General features: G+C 47.6%; 1 protein-coding gene across 1 annotated transcript in view; it reads right to left on the bottom strand.

The window, feature by feature from the left end:
- Ngef (neuronal guanine nucleotide exchange factor) overlaps positions 1-19992 on the bottom strand; it is a 97747-nt gene extending 77755 nt beyond the window's left edge. Inside the window, exon 1 of the mRNA XM_057763234.1 lies at positions 19880-19992. The gene's annotated coding sequence lies outside the window, so the exon portion shown is untranslated. The remainder of the gene's footprint in view (positions 1-19879) is intronic.
- Between the last annotated feature and the right edge of the window lie 3094 nt (positions 19993-23086).

The raw sequence follows: 23086 nt of genomic DNA, 5'->3' as shown, positions 1-23086 counted from the left end.
CGGTGTGCTGTCCCTGTTATCGAGTAAGCCTTTTGGAACGTTAGGCCTTTTGAAACATTTCTCTAACAAGTGTGTCTGCATCCCTTAACCACCTCAGTCTCCTACAATCATTATACTCTCAACTTCTGAGAGGTTACCTCTGAAAAAAATTCATTGCACGTATTCATACTTGATACTGTGTTGCAAAATGACGTTCCACACAGGTATGTGTCATGTACTGAGTACGGTCCCACGAGTCCCACTCCTCTCTCCTAACTTCGGTCAGTTTCCATTGTGACAGTTTTTGCTTCTACTTTCAATGCATACACACCTGCACAATTGCGTGCATCTACATAAAATGTAGCAACTGCATAGAGAAAACATGCAACGTCTGTCTTTCCAAAACTGGCTTAGTTCTCTTAAAAGTTCAACTTTTTAAGATCCTACATGTCTTCAGTAGGGTTTCTGTTGCTCTGATGAAACACCATGACCAAAAGCCAAAGGGCAAAGTTTCAGCTGCCAGTCACAACACTTAGGAAAGTCCACCATTGAGTGGAGAATGGAGGCACTCAAACAGGGCAGGAACCTGGAGGCAGGCGCTGATACAGAAACCATGGAAGGGTGCTGCTTACTGGCTCCTTCCTCATGGCTTTCTCAGCCTGCTATCTTTTAGCACCCAGGACCACCTGCCACACAGAGAGAGATGCCCCCCCCCCCCCGTATCAATCATCAGTCAAGAAAGTGCACCTCAGGTCAGTCTAGCAGGGGAATTTTCTCGGTTGAAGATCCCTCTTCCAAAACAACTATGGTTGTGTCAACTTGACAAAAAACCTAGAGAGCATGCGATCTGTGAGTGAGAATGCAAGATGCTTGCCTTTCTGTGAGTGGCTTACGTTGTTTCACATAATATCCTCCATGTTCAACTAATTTTTTAAAAAATATTTATTTATTTATTATATATACAATATTCTGTCTGTGTGTATCCTGAAGGCCAGAAGAGGGCGCCAGACCTCTTTACAGATGGTTGTGACCCACCATGTGGTTGCTGGGAATTGAACTCAGGACCTTTGGAAGAGCAGGCAATGCTCTTAACCACTGAGCCATCTCTCCAGCATGCCACAGTGATGAAGACCCCCCCCCCTTTCTATGCTGGACAGCATGTCATTGCATGTACTCCCCGTGATGTTCTTATCGTCTCTTCTTTGCTGGGTGCACAGGCTGCTTCGTACCTGGGCTTTTCTGAATAGTAGTGTTGCAAGATAATCCTTTGGTGTTTTAATTTCATCTCTTTTGTGCATATACCCAGATACAGAGTGGTTCTAGCTTTTAGTGTTTTTGAGGGTAAAACTGAGTAGAAAATAGAAAGCAATTCTGCTAAGAGACGGTGCAAAACATGGGTGCCATTTTCAACATATCTGTCTTAGAGATGGAAGTCCTAGCTGAGGTGATTGAGGCCTCCAAATTGTCCCTGTTTGTCCAGGATCTGGTCTTACGTAGAGAACACTCCAAATGTTGCCATAAAACTGTTAGAACTAATAAATAATTTTTATAAAGTTAAAAACTGCAAAATCAACATACAGGATCCAGAAACATATCTGCACACTTCACTATCTGGAAAAAAAATAGGAAACAATTCATTTACATCTACTAAAACCTTTATCCAGGAAGAAATTTAACTGAAGAGAAAGAAAATCCCTGCAGTAGAAAAGCTAAAACATTGATGAGAGATGCTGAAGAAGACATGGATAAGTGGAAAATAGTTTGTGCTCATGTATTGAGAGAATGGATATGGTTGGAGTGCACATGCCCCTCAAAGTAGTGCACAGATTCAATGATCTCTGCTAAAGCAGCAAAAACAGGAAAAATCCTAAAAATCTGTACATAACAGTAAAGATCTCAAATAATCAAATCAATCTTGAACATAAAGATGGAGACATTGTACTATCTCACTTCAAAATACACCACCAAACAATAGGGACCCAAACAGCATAGTACTGGCATAAAAAGGAGTCAAACAGACTGATGTCACAGAGCAGAGAGCCTGGAATTAAAGCTAGCATCACAGCTGGTGGGTTTTTGACAATGGTGCTGTGAACACACATGGGGGAAGACCCTTCAGGAGATGGAGCTAGAGAAACTGGGTAGCTATGTGCAGCTGAAACTACACTCTGTCTTTTAGCATATATTGCAAACCATCAGCCAAAAGAGAATTAAAGTCTTGAAAATAAGATCAGAAACTATGAAAATACTAGAAAAAAAACCACAGGAGCAATGGGCCGTGACATTGAACTGGACAAGAAGCTTTTAGATCTGACCTTAAAAACACTGGTTACAAAAGCAGAAACACACAAATAGGATTTGGTCCAACTAACTAGTTTCTTCCCCAGCAAAGGCAGCAAACAGCAGAACGCTGGGGAAACACACCGAAAGGGATTGTTCATTAGCTGTTGTCTTGGCCACTGTTTTGTTGCTGTGAGGAGACACCATGACCAAAGCTACTTTTAACAGAAAGCATTTAATTAATTGGCAGCTTGCTTATAGTTTCAGAGGGTTGCTCCATGATCATTGTGATGGGAATCATGCTGGCAGGCAGGCAGGCATGGTGCTGGAGCAGTCGCTGAGAGTTCACATCTGGTCTTCATGTTGTAGGTGTGCGGTGGGGTGGGGGAGGAGAATGGCCCTGCTGTGGTCTTTTGAAACCACCAATGAAGCACCTCTTCCAAGGCCACACCTATTGATCCTTCCTAAATAGGCCGCCAACTGGGAACCAGACGTTCAAGTATCTAGCCTTACAGGAGTCATTCAAACCACCATAGCCCGACACTGCAGAGGGTTGCTATTCTAAGTATAAAAGAAACTCAAGTCACTTACAAAAGAAGGGCAAATAGTCAATTTTTAAAAGTGGGTGTGACAGTTTGAATGAAAATGATTCCCATAGGTTCATACGAAGTGGCACTGTTGGGAGGTGTGGCTTTGTTGAAGGAAATGTGTCACTTGCAGGGTGGACTTCAAGGTTGCAAATGCTCAAGCCAGTGTCCCTCTCTCTCTTCCTGCTGCCTGCTGATCCAAAGGTAGAACTCTCATAAATCTCCCCAGCATCAAGTCTGCTTATGTATGACCTTGCCTCTTCCCACTATGACGACAATAGACTAAACCTCTGAACTGTAAGCCAGTCCCAGTTAAATGTTTTCCCTTGTAAGAGTTGCCATGGTCATAGTGTCTCCTCATAGCAATAACACCCTGACTAAGACAGTGGGCAAAGGACTAAGTAGCCATTTCTCAGAAGATGTACAAATGGCCAACAGAAATGTGAAAGAGTGTTCAAAGTTACTGATAGCCAGGAAAGCGCAAATCAAAGCCACAGCTGGGTACCACTGCACCCCAGTAACTATGGTGATTAGAAAGAGACAAATGTGTAAGTGAGGGCATGAAGAAAATGAACCTTTATTCGTGGATGGTGAGAGTAAATCCAGACAGTCATTATGGAAAAACTGTGTGGAGTTCCGCAAAAAGCCGTATCAACCCAAGTTGCATGCAAATGTTTATAGCAGTATGCATCATCTCTGTGAAAGGTAAAAATACCCCAAACGTCTACCAACTGACTCATAGATAAGGAATGGTACGCCTATATAGTAGAATATTATTCAGCCTTGAAAAGTTACGTGTTGATACACTCTGTATCATGAGTGATCCCTGAACACAGTTTGCTGGTGCAGGAAGCCATTCACAAAGGGCCACAAATTATAGATTGCATTTAGATGAGATACCCGTGACAGGAGACTCCACAGAGACAGAAAGTGGGTGAGTGCTACCCACCAGCCAAAGAATTCTCCATTCTAAATGGGTGGATCGCATGGAACCTCAATGAGGTTGTCACTTAGAAAAAAAAAAGATACTAACAAAAGTTTAGAACACTGATAAACAATTGTAAAAAAAATCCATTTAAATCCTCCAACTATCCTCCTGAAAAAGTTCTGAAGGAACTAAAATGTGAGACCATCTTTAAGAAAGAATCTAGTGGTTCCAAGTCTTGCGGTACAAGGGACTGAGAGCCGACTGTGGCATCAAGGGTGCAGGTGGGAGCCAGGGAATGCCACCCCTCACCTCTGCCTGACCTCTCTTACAAAAGCTCACTACTGTGGCATGCTCTGAGGGCCTCCTGGTACTCCATTGTCATGGAGGAACAGAGTCTAGGATTGATGCAAGGGACAGTCGTGGAGGAGTCCAGGAAGAAGGGATGGGTGGACATTCGTCTGCCCTGGGGTAGAGTGTCTGGCCAGTGTTTGAACGTGATTATCTTGGGATGAATCTCCTAAGTAAGTATACAGAGGAGGCTTGTCTGTGTGTGCAGAGCTGCCTATCTGAACAGACCATGGGAGAAGAAGGTGACGGAGCCCCCAACGGGGCCAAGATTTTCCTCAAAAGAACAGTTTAAGGTGGATCTACATCCCTGCAATTTCAGCACTAGGAGGTAGAGGCAGGAGGATTAAAAATTCAAGGTTATTCTAGGGTAGATGTTACCCAAGCACAAATATAAAATAAAAAGCAGATCTGAATCTAATCCGTCCTACAAACAGTCCGTTCTGTAGCGCACAAACCCCTGACAAACCCCTGGCACATGACACCAGGTTCTTCCCCACCAGCCCTACCCCAGTACTAACATGAAACATGTTCCACGGTATCAGCAGTGAGGGGACCCAGTCACAGCTCTGAGCTGTCACCTCCATCAGCCTGACAAGTCCCCCAAATCTTTTAGGGAGCTCCTCTTGGGCCAAAGTCTTGACACTGATGGAGAAAAGGACTTCAGGCCTAGCCACCTTGAGGCAGAGTTGCAGAGTTTTATTAGATAGAGATTTTAGTACAGGCTGAGAGTCAGGAGAAAGAGAGCTACCCAGGAGAACGTAGGACATACCTGAGTCTGCTCCGCATGGGAGAAGCAAGGGTCACTGTCTTGCTATTAGCTGTAGGCAGACAGCATTGATGGCTCTCGAACTTCGCCTGAAAAGGTTGGTGGGAAGTCCTTCCTTCTCCCTTCTTCTCTCTCCAGATAATGAGATTACTGGGTGGCTCCAGAGATGGAGCTATGGTCTGATAAGGTAATGCCACTAGAATTGTATAAGGTATTTAGGACTCTCCCTTCCCCCGGAGTTTTTTGGTGAAGTTTCTAGAAAATTGCAGGCGTCCGGTCGTTAACTGTGCTGAAATGCTGGTGAGACGTTTCAACCAGACTTCATGGAGAAGGGCTCCCTTCCCAGTGATCTTCCCTCTTTCTATCCTGCCTTCCTGGGATCCTCTAGGATGAAGGTTTTGAACGCCCTCTTTGGTGACTGGATGAGGCGCCTCCTCCTCTGGAAATGGTATTCTCACCACAGAAGTAGAGCAGACGCATTTACCAAAAATGGCTGCATTCGTTTGAACTGTGTGGGTCAACAGCTTCTCTCTGGTTTTAATTAGCCAGCCTGGCCTGTCATGTGTTGAGTCCAGTTTGGGTTGAATTTGTGAAAACACTCCAGCCAAGGATAAAAGAATGCCCAGAGTTTAGGTCGCTGGAGCATGTGAGGGAAACCCTAGGTTCTCCCTGTGTGACGAGGTTTTGGGGTGAAAGCATGCATGCAGTTCTCATATGCTCTTATGCATTTTCATATTAAAACAAATACTAGTGAGCTTAGCCTACTAACCCATGGTGCTCATATTTAGTGTGCAGATTGCTGGACACACAGGTCTAGCCAGACCCAGATTCCGAAGGAGTTCAGGATTGCTGTTCCCAGCATTCCCACCCTCAAGGATAACAACCGCCTCCAGCAAGGATCTCTGTGTGTTGGGGCGTTTCTGTGAGGTTCTCCTGAGATTTGGCCGCATTTCTCTGAACTGCCTGATTTGTACTTGGTTCTCAGCCTCTGATGGTGGCTCTCACCTGGGTGCCCTCAGAATCCCCTGGAGAGTTAACGCATGAGTTTTGATTCAGGGGGACTGGTCTGGAGTCCCAGAGTATGCAAGTCTGAGAAGTCCTCAGGGGGCGGATCTTCCTGGAATATCTCTTTCTGTCTGGAAAAACAACCTATCTTTTTCCCCCCAATGTGCCTCCATCAGTAAGGCAGGAGAGTAAGGTAGAGAGTGAGGTCTCGGGGATCTTTAAAAATTTGTGTATGAAACAATAATAATAATTAAAAACCAGTTGGTAAAGAGGAAGGCTGGAAGACGTATACAGCGGCCCACTAAATCCAACCCCTGGCATGGATACAGGGGCACTCTCATGTCCCAAGGTGGCCAGAGGCTCATTATGATATAAAAACGTGCATCCCTGGTGGAGAGTCACCATGCTGTTCTAGTTGATTTCCGTTGCTGCGATACTTAAGACAACATGGAGGAAGAAAGGGTTTATGTGACTCGCAATCCCAGGTCGCCATGGAGGCAGAAACTTAAAGGCAAGCCTGCTAGCTAGTCTATACTACATGACTCTGACCAAGGAACTCACTCAACAGCCAATGAAGAACAGCAGGAGCCATGGGTGATGCTGCTTGCTAGCTGACTTGTAGGCTAATTCTTTCCCACTTCAGGACCACCTGACTAAGGAATGATGCCACCCATAGTGGGCTGAGTCTCCTACATTTATTAACCATCCAGCCGATGCCCCCCAGACATGCTTACAGGCCCACCGGCTCTAGGCAGTTCCTCAGTGGAGTCTCCCTTCCCAGATAAGTCTGCGTTGTATCAAGTTGACAGGTAAAGCTCACCAGGATAGATGCTGAAGAAACACAATGTGAGAAGATGTATATAGCACTACACCCAATAGAACTTGATCAGAGAAGCTCATGATGTACAGATGAGAGAGAAAAAAGTTGACACTCTTTTCCCCATCCTTTGTGCATTAGAACCAGTTGAGTTGTCTAGGTTTGTGCTCCGCCAGTTTCATCATTTATAAAGTATCCTTTTCAAAACAAAACCAAAACTGTATCTGTTTCTGTCGCAACTGTGTTTCTCTGATCACTTTTTTTTTTTTTTTATTCAAGGATGGCAAACCTGGAGTCGCACTGAAGGTGACCTCCGGACCCTGCTATTAACCAAGTAGTATCTTTGGACCAGGAGAAGACTAGACCAGTATCCTGAGGTGACAATGGCCTTTGCACTTGGATTAGGAAAGCTTGACTTCACTGTGCCCTGTGATATGGGGCATGGGGCCTCCTGGCTTATCGCTAGTCCCTTCTGGAGCGTGCAAACCTAAGGTAGAGCTTTCCTCAGACCTATGGGAGAGGTTTCCAGACCAAGGCCAGAAGGTTCCAGCGTCCTGTCACACACAGCAAATATTGACCCTTCCTTCCCCTACCCATGATATTGTCACCAACTTGGAGGACAGTGGCAGCATGGTCGGAAGACACAAGAACCCTCTGGACAGAAAGCACCGAGACACGGATTCCTTAATCTTCCCACCCTAGTGAGGGAAATCAATGCTGACTGGGTGCTGAACTGTCCCTTGAAGTTCCTTGCTTCTCACTCCCACCTGAGACTGGAGAGTGTGACAGGGACCGTCACAGGTTCTCTCTCTGAGATGCTCAGTGACTTGCCTAAGAAGACAGCTGGGAAGAGGCTGAGGCAGAATTAGAATTCAGGTCCCAGGGTAACGAAGTGGCTACCATTCATACAGGAGAGGGAGGGGGCTCTACCAGCCCTGGAAGCCTAGTCACGCTTGCTAAAGAGCAAAGGTCAGGGCCATGATGACCACCAGAGAGCTGAGCATCCTCTATTTAGTGACCCCTCTTTCCACATAGTGCAGCCCTCCATGCAGGAAACCCTGGACAGTCCACGGAATTGGAGTTCAAGGCAGGTGCAGATGCCCCCTTAGTGTGTCTGTGGACGCCCCCTCTTTCCCATGTTTAATGGGCGCTGGGTCAGGCTGATTGTCTCCTGCTAGTTCTTCTGTAGCCCAGAGGGTGTGGGGTGAGTGGGCCCATCTTCCCCTGGTATCTAATTGCCCTGAGATTGGGGAAGGGGAGAAAAGGTGGTCCTCTCAATATACCTGGCAGGACTTGGGGACAGGTCTCCATGGGTGGTTAACACCCGTGAGGTATCATGAGGGTGATGCTTCCTATCTAGCTCAGACGTGGTGTTCAGCGTGGGTCCCTCCCTCTGGGTACCAGTGTTCCCCAATGAGACTGGCCTGTCCTCTTTCAGCTGCCAGCAGAAAAGGATTTCCTGGGCTCCTCATTGTCCCAAATGTCAGGAGCCGTGTCCCCCCAAAATTTACAGGAAGCACCGCCGTGAGGAGTTTTTGCAGAGGGCTTCACTTCTCAGTTGTATTGAGAATAGTCTTATTGACCAAGCCTATCCCACACCCAAATTAACTGTTAATAGAGAGCCTCTGTTAAGGGAACCTGCCTCACATTCCAGACTATCTAGACAACTAGGTGTGTCACCTTGTGACTTCCCGACCAAGGAATCTTGACCTGACCCATCGTAACCTCTCAGACTCCGTGATGGGCGTGGACCACGTGGCAAGACCCCGTGCCCCAGCCCCCCAAGCTCCCCATCCAGGGGCTATATAAGCTGTGGCCATGACGCTAATAAACGGAGGCTTCGACAAATCAGCCTAGCCTCCTTCCTGCTTATCAGCCTATGTCTTTCAGGTGGTGCCTCTCCGTGACCCTGGAATAACTGGCCAGCCAGGCGGGTTACAAACCCTAGACAGAGTAACCCGTCGAGGCCGCTACACCCAAATATGAACATGCCCTCCCACGGCCTCTTTTCCTTCTGGAAGCTTCTGTCTGTGCAGTGACAGGCCAAGGATTAAGAGAGATGATGGTGCCTCTTTTGTCAAATGGACAAGACTTAGGCAAATCTCCTAGGCTGCTCCTTTATATTCCCGGCTGAACAAATGGTCCACTTACATAAATTACTTTTATTTCTCTGTGTGGAAAGAGTCAAAGATTGTGAAATATATATATTGGTCAAAGGTTGCTTGAAAAATAAATAGAGGGATTAGAGGCTTTCCATTTGTACCGGAGTGAAATGTGTTTGCTGTCTCCACGTTGGCTGATGACCGGACTGAGAGCCAGTCCCCTGTGGATGTGCCGGAGACGACAGCTCCTCTCAGCTGGAGGCATAGGGCGAGGAAAGAACTCAGCCTTCTCTCCGGTTTTGTTCCTTTGGTTTTATCATGGTTGATTTTTGAGATAAGATCTGACACTACAGCCCAGGCTTGTTTAGAACTCACTGCAAATCCCACACTGGCCTCAGGTTCATGGCAATCCTCCCACAACCCTGAGATTAAAGCATGAGCCAGCATTCCTATCAACCTGATTTCTCAGAGCAAAGCTGTGGGGTTAGCTGGAGGAGGCAGCTCAAGCCTTTAATCTTAGCACTCAAGAAGCAGAGGCAGGCAGATCGCTGTGAGTTTGAGGCCAGCCTGGTCTGCAGAGCCAGTTCCAGGCTAGTTAGAGCTACATAGTGAGACCCGGACCCCTTCCCCCCTTACCTCGCCTAAAAAAAAAAAGCCACGGGGAAGCCGTGTTTGCTTGGTCTCTTCTATGCATTGTCACTCTTAGTCAGGGTGTGAATCATGGGAGGAGTGACCTGGGTACAAGGATCAGGCTTCAGAGCCAGCCATCTCAGGCCCCAGCCCTTGGCAAGTGACACACCCACCTGGGGGCCAAAGAGTGGAGAGCTGAGCTGAGTCTGGTTTGTAAAGTACAGAGGAAACAGACACTGAGGGTGGATGATGGCCTTCCCGGGGCCAAACAGGAACGCGATTGGGAACCACCTCCCTCTACTGAGTCTATGCGGCTTTCTGAGAGGGGCAGTTTGCGGTCTGAGTGTCGTGACCCACCCACTGGTGCACATTCCACAGCATTCACAGAGGCCTGATGATAGCGGGGTCCATACTGATGTCAGTCTGCCAGGACTGCCACAGCAAAATGCACAGAGACTATGACTTAAAAAAAAAAAATTCTAGCTTCCCAGCTCTGAAGGCTCCAAGTGTGAGGTCAGGAGGCCAGCATGGCAGGGCTCTAGCGAGTGCCAGTCCCTGGCTTGCAGATGTCCCTTTCTGTCTGTGTCCTCTCCCGGCCTTCCCTCTGTGTGTGCATCCCTCAGTGTGTGTGCTTGCTGGGGGTGGGGTTTTCCCCTCCCTTCTTTGGAGAGGGATGTTCTGAGCCTGGACGCCCACTGTCCTCACCTCACCTCACACTAAGTAGCCTCCAGAGCCCTTTCTTCATGACTGCCTCACTCCAAGTCTGGCCTTCAGCAAAGGAATTTCAGGGAGACAAATGTTGGGACTGTAACCATTGTTGTAATCTGCTGGTCTGGTTTGTTACCTGGGTACCCTGTCTGTAGGAGACAAGCTCTGCCTCACTCCTCCTCGCCAGTTCTCTCTCTCTCTCTCTCTCTCTCTCTCTCTCTCTCTCTCTCTCTCTCTCTCTCTCTCTCTCTCTCTCTCTCTCTCCTCCTCCCCCTCCCCCTCCCCCTCCCCCTCCCCCTCCCCCTCCCCCTCCCCCTCCTTCTTCTTCTTCTTCTTCTTCTTCTTCTTCTTCTTCTTCTTCTTCTTCTTCTTCTTCTTCTTCTTCTTCTTCTTCTTCTCTCTTCTCCTTCTCCCATGTCCTCTTCTCTCCTTCCCTTTACCCTCCATAACCCACTAAATAAACTCTATACCCCAGCTCTCTCTGCATGGCATACCTGTCTGTCTCCTACCCGCCATGGTCTCTCAACTGCCAAAGGGATCTGCCAAGGCCTGGGGTGGCCTGCAGCTGCCCCTTGTGGGATGGCCTCCCCTCATGGGACTGGCCTCGAGTGTCACCGTGTTTACAAATGATAACCGTTTGGAAAAGGGATGAAGTAAATGATTGACAGTCAGGAATGTGAAAAGAAAAGGGAAGAAACGCAATGACAGGAACACAGAAGAGCTTTTCAAAGCAGAGTCAGTCAGGAGGTTGTCCCCAAGCAGGACCCCACAAAATCCCAGCTCTGGCCCCCTCCACCTGTGAGGCAGCACCTGGTATATCTACACTGGATAAACACACTATGCCCCAAGGCTCGATGTGCGGACCCGAGTTTGTGGACTCTGGATTTGTGGGCATGTCCTTTCTGTTCAGCCTTCTCTTCTATGTCTTCTATTGGCCATGCAACCGTTATTCCCTCTAGAAATTCCAAGTCCACTTTCCCCTGATATTCTCGGGGTTTTTTTGCACCTGGGTCTCTAAACTGTAATCCCCCCCTTTTTAAAGTATGTGTACCTCCAAAGTCAGCACCTAAATTAATATTCCTAAAGCCACAAATCAACTCTCTTTTCTAGTGTTGGGAGTTGTTTTTAATCAGGATTCTCTAAGAGGAACAGAACCAAGGGAATTCATTCGTGTGTGTGTGTGTGTGTGTGTGTGTGTGTGTGTGCATGTGTGTGTGTTATAGGTATGTATAAGAACATAATCAGAATTAAGTGAGCTGCCTGGCTTGAGCTTTAAAATAGTAACAACGGCTTTAAAATAGCAATGATGGCCAAATCACACCTGAGATGTTGAGAACCCCAGGCTTGGTCCTTGAAGCTAGGTGCCTCCATCAGTCAAAGTGGTCCCAGAATAGCTATCTCTTACTCTTGAGGGCTACAATGGTAGTCACCCAGCTCACAAGGTGAGGTGCCTCAGTCCCAGCCTAGCAGACTTTATTTCTCTAGCAAATACCTTTTGCTCTGATAGTGATCATGCTGGCCCTCTCTGAGAATCCCAGCCTCTCCCTGTCCCTGCTGGTCATGGCTCAAAGACCCCTAAGAAAGTCTGAAACTGGAGGGGGTCAGGGTGTACCCAGCCTCTCACTTCTGAATCCTGCCCCACCCCTACTTCTTCCTCTTCCCATTCCCAAGCGTCCCAGCCTCTGTTCCTGGGAGGATGTTCCATTCTGACCCCTGTCTCCCCGCCTCTTCTCTTTTTTCCTGGAATCTTCACATCTGTGCATTCCTTTGAACAGGCTCCGCCCTCTCTGGAGCCTGCACCCTCCAGCCCTGTCCAGCCTTGACCAGTCCTGTCCAGTTTGTCAGCCTTGACTGGGGGCTGTTCTGAACGAGAAGTGCTCCTCAGGCGAAGGCTAGCTCTCCCTCCAAGCACAGGGCATTTTCTTCCAGATGCCATGAAGAAAGCTCCTCAGAGATAATAGCCAACAAAACAGTATATGCTGGGGACCCAGTTTACACAGAGACCTTTAGAATAAAATACATTGTGTCATGCATGGTTCTGCTGACAGTTTGGACATGGGTACACTTGTGAGCATGGGTCTGTATAGGCTAGAGACAACCTCAGATTTTTAAACCCAGGCCCCATCACCTTGACTTTTGAGACAGGGTCTTTTGCTGGGCTGGAACTCAGCAAGTAGCTAAGATGGCATGTCTGCCTCCGCCTAGATGTTGTGCTGGCTTTACAAGCCGTGACATAACATCTAGCGTTTTTGCATGGGTTTTGGGGATTATACTTGGTTCCTTATGCTTGTGCAAGAAACACTTTACTATCTCAGAGCTCCCTCCTTCCTACCACACCTTTTCCTGGCTCTCACTGTTGTTTTGGTGTGTGTGATTTTTTGAGATAGGATCTCGCTACGTATAGTCCTGCCTGGCCTGGAACTTGCTACATAGTCCAGGCTGGCCTTCTACTTATAGAGATCTCTCTGTTTCTGCTTCTGCCTCTCAAGTTCTGGAATTACAGATTTAAACCTCCATCCTCACGATGTTTAAAATGCTTTTTCTAGGCCCTGCTTGGTCCTTCTTTCTCCTTTCCTTCACCTCCCTCCTTTTCTCCCATTAGTTACGCTCCCAAAGGGAAGCCCCCTTTCCTGCAATCAGAGCCTCTCACTTCATGCTGGATATGGGGGAGTCTGTGCCCACCTGTGACAGCATGGGGTACCTGGTCCCCAGCCTGGACTTCTGAACAGATTGCTCAGCCCTACCTTGTAAAGCCACCTGCTCCTAGCACAAGGCTGCTACTGCCTTGCCCCTTCCATGTGTCTCTCTAACCCAGAGATTTCTCTTCAAACCTCCACCTTTCCCTGCTCAAAGAAGTGTATTAAATATCTTCTAAGCAGACAGGGTCCATGGGGAAATGACACAGGCTCAGATCTGCACCAGGCCAGGACCCATCACCAAGACAGTGCTGGCCGGCCAAAGATTGTTTCTGTACACTCGGGCCTCTGCCCCACAGATACAGAACTGGACACTTTGTGACACCAGGTCCTATCCTTGATCCTCATTCTCTCCGAGGTCTGGAAAGGGCATGTCCAGCTTCTGTCATTTAAAGACGAAGAGGCAGAGACCACACCAGCCTACCCAGGTAACGTACAACTTTTTCTCAGGGGTCCCAAGCATCTGTCTGGTCGCAGATTCAGTCCCCCTTCCTCTCTATTCACAAAGCAGGGGTGCACAGACTGTCACCTCTTTGCCAAGACAGACATCACTACTCGATCATAGTGCTCCTTCCTTTAAACTTAGATGGGACCTTTTTGTCCTGAACAGATTCTCTGGGCGTCAGCATGGATCAGAGCCACCGTGTGATGGATCCCATTTGCCATTCTGGAAGCCTGGCAGGAAGCCGATGAGCATTTGAGCTGCAGCAGCCTTGCACTGGGCTTCCTCATCCACCCCCCAGGATGAGGAATCTACCAGCCTGGCCTGAAACATTAACCCTTTATCTCCAATTCCCCATCTTACTCTCTGAGTGACCCGAGGACTCGTACATCCTGCTTTTGCTGTCATGGCAACTCCTCAGATGCCTCTCTCATCCGTGTGAGGGGAGAGCATTCATGGGGCTTCCATACGACCCAAAAGCCTGGGTCTATAGCTCCAGCAGAAAGCAGCCACACCCCAGTCCCATCCTCTGGGTCCTCAGCTGGAAGATGAGGGCCTCCTGACTTCATATCTGCCCCCCTCTAACTTGCTGTGCTCCCGAGCTTTCTGTGGTGACTGAACCAAAGAGATCCACATCTTCAGGCCTCCCACAGTCTCTGGGACTGTGGTAGAGACATTCCCGGCAGGTTCCAATGCAGGAAAGGCAGGTCTCAGGTATAAGCTTTGGGTGGTAGAGAGTTTAACAAAACTAGCAAGTATAATTGATCCAGCATGTATTAACCGAAGTTAAACATAGATATCTGTAGAAGCATGAATATTATGGGATGTTTGATGCAAAAAATCTATATTACAGCTTGTTTTTGACTCTTAGTGATGTGGTTTTTACCAAACTGAGATATCTCAAAGGGTCATCCCTTCTTTCTAAATGTGTATTTAGAAAATGGATTTAAGAAAGTTCTAGTTTCTCCTAGTTTAGTCTTACCAATATTAATACAGTAAACATCCCGGACCCAAGACCAGTGGTAATATAAGTTTATGTGGCAAAGGGACTCCACAGCTGTGACAAAGGAAGAGACAGGGAAGAGACACGGGACCTGATGTAATCATGGCGGCCTTAGATGTAGAAGGTGAAATAGTAGGAACAAGGCTGGGATGCTGTCCCAGCTGGGGTGTTATTGAAGATGAAGGAAAGCCAGAAATCAGAATCTCTTGAAGGACCATCTCTGCAGAGGCCTTGGTTTGAGCCCAGAGAAACCCACTTTGAGCTTCTGTCTTTCAGAGTGGTGAGGTGACACCTCTAATACAGTACACCTCTGTGTTATTTAAAACCACTAGTTTGTGCCAATTGTTTGCAGCAATGACGGAAAGTTAATACTCTCGTCCTCCCGATGGAGCATGACATCCATGAGGTTTGTCACCACCCATCTCCCCAAAATCACTTCTAGTTGGCATTTACCAAGCATTTTTGTTTTAATTGGACCACCAGGATTTAGCTAGAAAAAAATATCAAATACCTTCATTTATCAGAAGCTATTCATTGCTGGAAGGAAGCAATCATTGGTTCCAATATGCTGATCCACCAGCGAGAGTTGGGAATATATAGGCTCCCAGCACCATGGAAAGAAGTGGGCTCCTACTTAGCCAAACTCACATGCTTGAAGCATCTTGGCAAACCCTTCAAAGACAGCCAGTTCTCTTTAAATACTTTTTTAGATTTACTTATTTTAATATACATACATACATATATATATATATATATATACACACACACATATGCACACAGAGACAGCAACAGAGAACTCCCACTTGCATGGAGATGCACACACCCCCCTCTCTGAGCAATGGAGTCAGTTTCTCCTCCCCACAAAAGCTGTCAAACGTATATCCTCTTCAACCGTGCTCCAGTTATGCCTTGGCACAAGGCTAGGGAGTACATTCAGCCTAGACAATTTGTGGGTACATGCATAGTGATACAAACTTTGTCCTCTGAGTGAATCCCCTATTTATCATCTTATGCATAGTTTGGCACACATATGATTAAAATCAGATGTGTTATGGAAAGGGACAAACACTGTGAACGGAGACTTAGATGATCCAATCCTGTAGATCAAAATGGAGAAACATGTGTGTTACACACTGGTAGCCAAATTCCTCCCTGTCTTGAACTTCATAAAAGGAAGCCTTAAACACTAACCGGGGCTTTTGAGTGCTCTTTCATGTGTGGGGCCCACTATCATTCTTAACAATGTATTCAACCTGGATTGTTTTTGGTTTTGAATAAATTTGCCTTGTTACTTTTGAAAAATCTTGTGTGCCTTTAATTCATTCTTTAAAAATACATCAAAACCTTGGAAACACCTGACTCGGATCCCAGCCCCAACAACAATCCTATATAGTACAGTTGTTGTAACTCCTCTTGCTCCGCATCCCCCATTCTTACAGAAAAAACATGGACACTAAAAAATGCGAAGAGACTCATTCAAGGCCACCCAGGAAGTAAAAGGGGCTGATGTTCAAATCAAAGCTGTCTGACTGAGGCCCAGAACCTGACTTCTCAACTGTTTCTTGCCACCTTTAATTTAAAACTTACAACCACCGAGAGCACCCAGCCTTTCAAAATGGTGGTGAGGAGTTGGCTATCTCTCTGTTGGTAGAGTGCTTGCCCCGCGTTCCTGAAGCCCTGAGTTAATTCCCAGTGCAGAATAAAGCAGATATTAAGTTATGGTGGTGCAGTCCTGTAATCCCAGCCCTCCAGAGGTGGAAACTGGGATCAGAAGTTCAAGGTCATTCTCTGGTATATAGTCAGTTCAATGTCAGCCTGGGATACATGAGACCTTGTCTCCAAAAAGGAAGATGTCAGAGAGCTCAGAGAGGGACAGAGACGGGCACCAAACGGTAGGCTTATAGGAGGTTGGCTGGATCCTTCACAGCTGGTGCTGCCAGGCAACCCAGTGATCCGTTCCTACTCAAGCTGGTTGTGGGGGTACAGATCGAGCAGGCACAGGTCAGGGGGACAAGCAGCACAAATCGGAGTCCTGAGAGGGTCCAGGACTAGAGAACCAGGAATAGAACCTCACCCTGCAGGACACCAAGCCTGCTGTTTATCTTACGAGGTTCTGGCTAACCTCCAGTATGCCTTCATCTTGTCAATTTCTAAGACATTGTCTCCAACAAACACGTGTTTCCCAAAGACAACCCGGGTGGATCTGATTTTTGTTGAGTTTCAACACAGCTTCTTTTGGGTCCCTACGCTTCAAATTCTTCATTCCCCAAGCTCAGCTAGCAGCCTAAGATGACCGAGTGCAGAGATATTGCTTTAGACTCACAGCCTGCTCCAAAGAGGCAAGGAGCCCATGGAGAGCTACAGGCAACTATGCTGATAGTTTCCAACATGAGGAAGGCTTGTCTCTGGGCCAGACACCCTTTTAAATCCAAAAGCAAAGGATCTGAGAATCACTGTAAGGGTCAAAGCCGACTTCCTAAAAAGGAACTCCGCAGAAAAGAAGGCTTCCGTCCAATGTCCTAGGATCCACCCAGGAATGCTTCTTTGGAAACATGGCTTTATAAATGCCCACACTTCCATGAGAGGGTTTCCAACTAGAGGATATCCAGGATGATATAAAATCCTTGTTCTGAGGTTCAAAAAACTGGCAACGATTGAAGGATGTTTGCCCGACTTGTGGGGATCTGTTTGGATACAGGAATGTGAGGTCGCTCCGGGAGGGAATCAGATTTTTTGACTACTTATCAGGACAACAGAAAAGGAGGAAGATGTAGCCGGGGTCCCGAGAGGAGGGCAGGAACTTGGAAGAGCACCCAGTGTTTCTGCTCTTTCCCTGTTGAGTCAGGGAGGCAGGCTCACTAACTGGCTGAGGGAGTGTCCTCAGGAGGTTCTCCATCATGATAGGCCGAAAGTCTCAAGGGAGGTGGCTTTCGATTATATGTGAGATTAGGTGATACTATGCAAGTCAGCTGCTGGTGACCAACTTCAGATGAGACCTGGGGTATGATCCTTACACTCAATGTGGCCTTCCTTCCTCACCGGTGCTCTCTGGTCCCTGACCCCGAGTTCCCAAACTCCTCTTTTCCCTTTGTAGGTACCATCCAGGTAACTGGTTCTGGAGCCTCTGTCAGGAGACACCCTCATGAGATAAGAAGCCAGCAAATCCTTTGTAAGCTCTTCAAGAGTCTAGACGATGACTAACCCAAGCTGCAGTCCATAGAAGACCACATGACGGATGGGTGCCGTTCCCACCAAAGATAAAGGTGATAAAGGCGGAGCCAGCCTGCTGTGTCTACAAGTGAAGGGTGTATCTCCTGGGAGGCACATTGTCTCCATGTATGGAGCCCCCACCTCTGAGTCATGAGTCCATGGATGGGAACACTCCTCCATCTTGCACCTGCTTCAGCAATTCTATTCACACAACATCCTTTTGGCAGGCTTCTGCTTCCCTCAGGAGCTTCCTATTCTACTTCGTTAACACCTCAAGCCCTCAGCCTAGGCGTGAGCACAGGAAGTTACTGCTTTATTTGCAAGTGCCTGCAGCCAAGCCACCAGATATGTTCCCAGCAGACACTCACTTCAGGACATTCTGGGAAATGCTTGTCATTAATATTCAAACTCACTGTGGTGTCCCTGAAAGAAAGGCCCAGGGACTGCTGTAGCCACCCATAGGAAACAGGTCAGGCTGGGTGTCTCCTGGGGCATTTTCTTGGCTCTAGAGGTTGAGCTTCTGTCCATGGTCTTACTTCTCCCAAAGGGGACAAAGTGACCAAAGCCAAGAACAGAGAAGAATTTATCCAGGGCCTGGGACTGCTCTGCACAGACGCATCCTCCCAGGGCCAAAAGCGAGGGCCCTAAAGAGACACCCCAGTTGGCTTGGCCCAAACCTCTCTCAGCCTTGTGACCCAGAGGCAGTGCCTAGGGTGAAGCCACATTCTTTGCTCTGCGCAAGGAGGGGCTTCCGGCTGACCTTTGGGTTGGGGCCCAGAACTGTTTGCTCTGCCACCCTGATGGACACTGTCATCTCACCTGTATCCCTAGCCCCACCTCCAAGCCTCATAAGTATAGGTGTTCAATTCCTCGATAAGGGAATAAAGGAATGAAGGTGTTGCTGGAGAGTAACTTCAGAGTACTGGAGCAGATGTGTGTGTGCATGTGTGTGTGTGTGTGCGCGCGCGCGCGCGTGTGTGAGTGTGCATGTGCATCCGTGCGCGTGTGTGCGTGCATGTGCATGTGTGTGTGTGTGTGTGTGTGTGTGTGAATCAAGGTCTCACTAGATAGCCCAGGTTGGCCTTGATCTATCTTTTCGTTTCAACTTCCTCAGTGCCCACATACCACCTCTCCCTGTCAGACTGAATTCCTTACTGGGCAGGGGTGGTAGAGAAAAGGACCCAGGTCCCAGGAGAAGAAACGTCTGTGTAGGGCTGGCAGGCTCACTCCCTTTTTGGGACAAACAGTGACTCCTGTGTCTGGTGAAGTTATCAAACCATGGTGGTTCTGGCTACTCTGGAACTCTTGGACAATCACAAGTCTTGGCCGGGTGGGTTGTCCACTGGTGCGAGCTTGGCAGGCTGGGCCAGAGCCTCCATGGGCTAAGTAAAGTTTGAGATCCACTGGCTTTCCTATGGGGTACACCACACACATACACACACATGTCCTCTCATTAAGACAACCATTTCTCTCAAGGCAGCAAGACGCTGGTCACTAGCTGAGGCAGCAGAACAGATAAAGCTACAGGAACTGCAAGTTCAGCTCCCTGCAGCTGAGGGCTGTGTGATAGTCCGAATATCGACAGGAAATGAAAACCTTGTATTGTTACACCCAAGAAAACCTTCCCCCAGTGAACCACATCATACTTTGACCTCATGCCCACTAAACACACAGACCTGGAAGGTTCTGAGGATAGGGTCTTTTGTCTGAATGGTCTCTGAGCAGGAGCAGAGTCAGTGGAACAGCAACATAGGGATGGTGACTTGATAGCTGTGACTTCTCTTCCCCTGGGGCACTCGGGGACCCTGAGGTTTGAGGTAGCAACGCACAGAAATCACAGCACTTCTCAGTCTACATATACATTTACGACCAGGGTGTACACCATAGAGAGCGCCCTATTCCCGGAAGGTTCCTCACCTGCTACTGCCTCCCCGAGATTCTGGGTCAATTTTTAACAAAAAGCCCTGCATGTGCCTAGCACCCAGGGCCCTGGGAATTATTTATCGAGACCTTTTCTGTATACTGTATTGTCTCCCCAAAGCCAGAAGTAGAGGAGCTGGAAGGAATCATCACCCCCGTTCACGGATGTTGAAACACATTGGGAAGGGAGGGTGAGAAAGTCAGGATGGGCCGGGATCTCACAGGTGTCGCCAGGACCTCAGCGGGACTCTGGGACATCACAGGCATAGCTGGAACCTTGCAAGGACAGCCAGATTCTCCCACTGAGTGTCTGGCTGCTTTCTCCCTCATGGTTCTTTCTCAATCAATGCTTGTAGCACTCTCCACTTCTGACCCAGCAGTGACCTCCAGTTTACATCTTCTTTGGTCTCATTTCATTAAAACACACACACACACACACACACACACATTTTGCTCACCTGCCAGCCAGAAGAAGTTTCCAGGTGTTGCGTTCCCTCATTAGCTCTTGGGTTTCTTCTTTTCCCATCCACCATCCTGTCCAGGCACCTCAGAGCAATTCTGTACGTCTCCAGCAAAATGCATACGCGCCTGACCTGCCCCTGAGAACTGCCCGGAAAAGCCTCCCTGAGAAGCATGCCTGACCTTCAGACCCGCCTCAACCGTAGCTGGCTCCATTCCTGTGACAGGCACTTCCTGTCTGGGTGTTTACCTTGCTGGGTGCCCTGAGCCCAGGCAGGGTGGCAACCACATAGCTGCCCAGAAGCCGGGCAAGAGGGGAGGTGCCACCGAGGTGAAGGCTGGACATGACTGGAATGCCCCTGGAAGCAAGGTAATACAGAAAGCAGACTGAAAAGGGGAGTCCCCACAACTGGCTGACTCGCACCCTGAGCCTGAGGTTGGGAAAAGTTTTAGGTTCTCTGGGGTTCTAGTCACTTTTGTGCAAGTATGCATACATGTGTGCGCAGGTGCACGCACACACACACACACACACGTGCATGTAGAAGCCAGCTGTGAACGCAGGCATCTTCCTCTATTGCTCTCCACCTTATCTTTTGTTTATTGGACCAGAACTCACTAGCTGGCCACCCCCCAAATCTCATCTGCACCCTCCTGTCTCAGCCCCCTGTTGTGGGGATTAAAGGAACACACATTTAATAAAAAAAAAAAATTGGCCAGCTTTTTATGAGGGGATTATGGATCTGAACTCAAGTCTTTGTGCATATATGGCAAGTACTTGGTCAACTAAGCCAGCCCTTCTAATCACTCCTTTTCATGGCCATCAGGGCTCAACTTGACAGCTTCCAGGCAGGGGACACCAGCTGCTTTTTGAGGGGTCTTAATCAATTATGACTATCACAGTGAATTATTATTAGTGGCGGCTTCCATCTGCCTGGTGTGTACCACATGGCAGACACTGTGCTCGGCATATTGTATAACCTCTCTGTGTAGCCCTGAGCTCTCGCTGTAAGCTGAGAATTAGGTCCATTTTAAAGACACATATGCTATAGACATGGGTCATCTTGCCCAAGGCCACGCAACTGGTAAGCTGCTTCAGGATTTCGACCCAGATCGTCTGGAACCAAAGCCTTGGCTCTTAAACCATGGCCGTCATTCATCAATGTTATTAGCCACACTGGCTGTGTTTATGTAAGCTTCATGTGAGCTATTGTCTTTGTGACCTACCACTGGTAACAAATTAACCCAACCTGTACTGCCAAGAAGCAGAGCACACTTGTAATCTGGGCTTCTGTGGGTCAGAAATCTGGGCAGGACTTGGCCACATTCTCGGCTCAGGGTTTCTTCTGGCTTGAGTCAAGGTGGCAGAGGGCCAGGGCTCCTTTCAAGGCTGTACGGGAAAGGCTCCTCTTCCAGGCCTCATGGGGTTGTTGACAGACCTGTGTTCCTCCTTGGGGGTTGCTAGACAGAGGGTCCAGTTTCCTGCTGAACAAGGCTGGGTGCCTGTGTGTTTTGTTTGCCTCTCTGCCATGGCAGCTTGCTTCATTGAGCGTGCAGAAGATTCCAGGAGATGACAGTCACGGCCTCTCTGTGTGTATCTCTCTCTTCCTCCTTCCCTCCCTCTCACTCTTCCTCTCTCTCACTCTCTCTGTGCGCATGTGTGTCTCCACTTTATTGAGGCAGGGGCTGTCATTGGACCTGGAACTAGCCGATTTCATTTAGCTTCCTCCGGGGATCACCTGTCTCTGCCTCCTGCGTGCTGGGAACAGCCATGCCCACCTCACTTTCATGGCCTGGGAACCTAAGCTCTACCCCTCATGTTTGCATCCCAAGCTCCATCTCAGCCTCGCAGACTTGTGTGATGTGCTCATGGAAATGACATTAAGTGGCACCCCATCACGTTGCCGTGTTCTGCTTGTCAGAAAGCAGATATTAGGTACAGCCCACATGTCACAGCAGGACACGGACGCAGGAAGTGGGCATCATTGAGTCCCGGCTATCTGCCTAGTGTGACGTCTGACTGCCACAAAATGTTGCTTTTGGTTTAGCCCCTGAAAGCCAGATGGAAGTAATCTCTAAGCCATTCATCCCTTCCTTTTAAAAATAAGGCATCTCTATTTAAATTAACTTACAAATCAAATATTACACACACAGTTAGATTAAGGCAGTCACCCAAACACTTGCCCAGTCTCAAACTCTCTCTATATATATCAGTGAACTTGTTTAGGGCTTTACATTTTCACTATTAAATACATTTTAATTCACTAATTCGTCTACACACACATCAAACAAACAAACAATTAATAACTCTGACCCAGCTAGTCCACTCTGGGCATATGCTCCAAAACTCCATATCCTATTTCAGAGATGTTTATATGTCCATGTTTGTTGCTGTTTTATAGCAAGAAAGTGGGGCTGACCTAGACGTCCGCCAACGCATGGATAATGAAAGCATAGCACATGCACAAAATGGAATATTATTTGCGTATGAAGAAAAATGAAATTTGCAGGCAAGTGTGTTGTGGGATATTTGTATACTGTGTGAAGATACATTGCTGTGATTGGTTTATTAAAAAGCTGAATGGCCAATAGCTAGGCAGGAGGTATAGGCGGGACTTCCTGGCAGAGAGGGAGGAAATTGGAGATGAATCTAGGCATGCATGCAAGAGAGACGTGAGAGAGATATCAGGTGACATGAATGAAGCAGGGTGGGCGGTAAGTGAGAGAATGGTAGATTAATATAAATGGGTTAATTTAAGTTATAAGAATTAGTTAGGAACAAACGTAAGCTAAGGCCAAGCTTTCATAATTAACAATAAGTCTCTATGTCGTTATTTGGGAGCTGGCTGGTGGGACAGAGAAAGATTAAGTTACAAAAGTGGGTGGAATCAGAGAATGATACTCAGTCTAACTATCAGACTCAGATATAAAAAGAAAGATTGCTTTTCTCCCTCATGTGTGGTCCCAGCGCAGATCGTACATGTGTGGATATGCAAACAGGTGTAAGTGTGTGAATTAATTTATCTAATTATCGCCACTGTCTTGTGATGAGGAAGCCAGATATACAGAGGTTAAATAGTTTGCCCATACATTTCCCTGAACACACAGAAATGACGGGCATGTATTTCTCTCTCTAAAAAAAATAAACATTTCTGTTCAAAATTAAGGTCAACCTCCAAGTGCCACAAATGAATGGCTAATTCTGTTGT

This window comes from Chionomys nivalis, chromosome 2 (assembly GCF_950005125.1).
Source record: "Chionomys nivalis chromosome 2, mChiNiv1.1, whole genome shotgun sequence".
Taxonomy (NCBI): Eukaryota; Metazoa; Chordata; class Mammalia; order Rodentia; family Cricetidae; genus Chionomys; species Chionomys nivalis.
The sequence above is the reverse complement of the archived record's forward strand: the minus strand, read 5'-3'. Positions and strand labels throughout refer to the sequence as shown.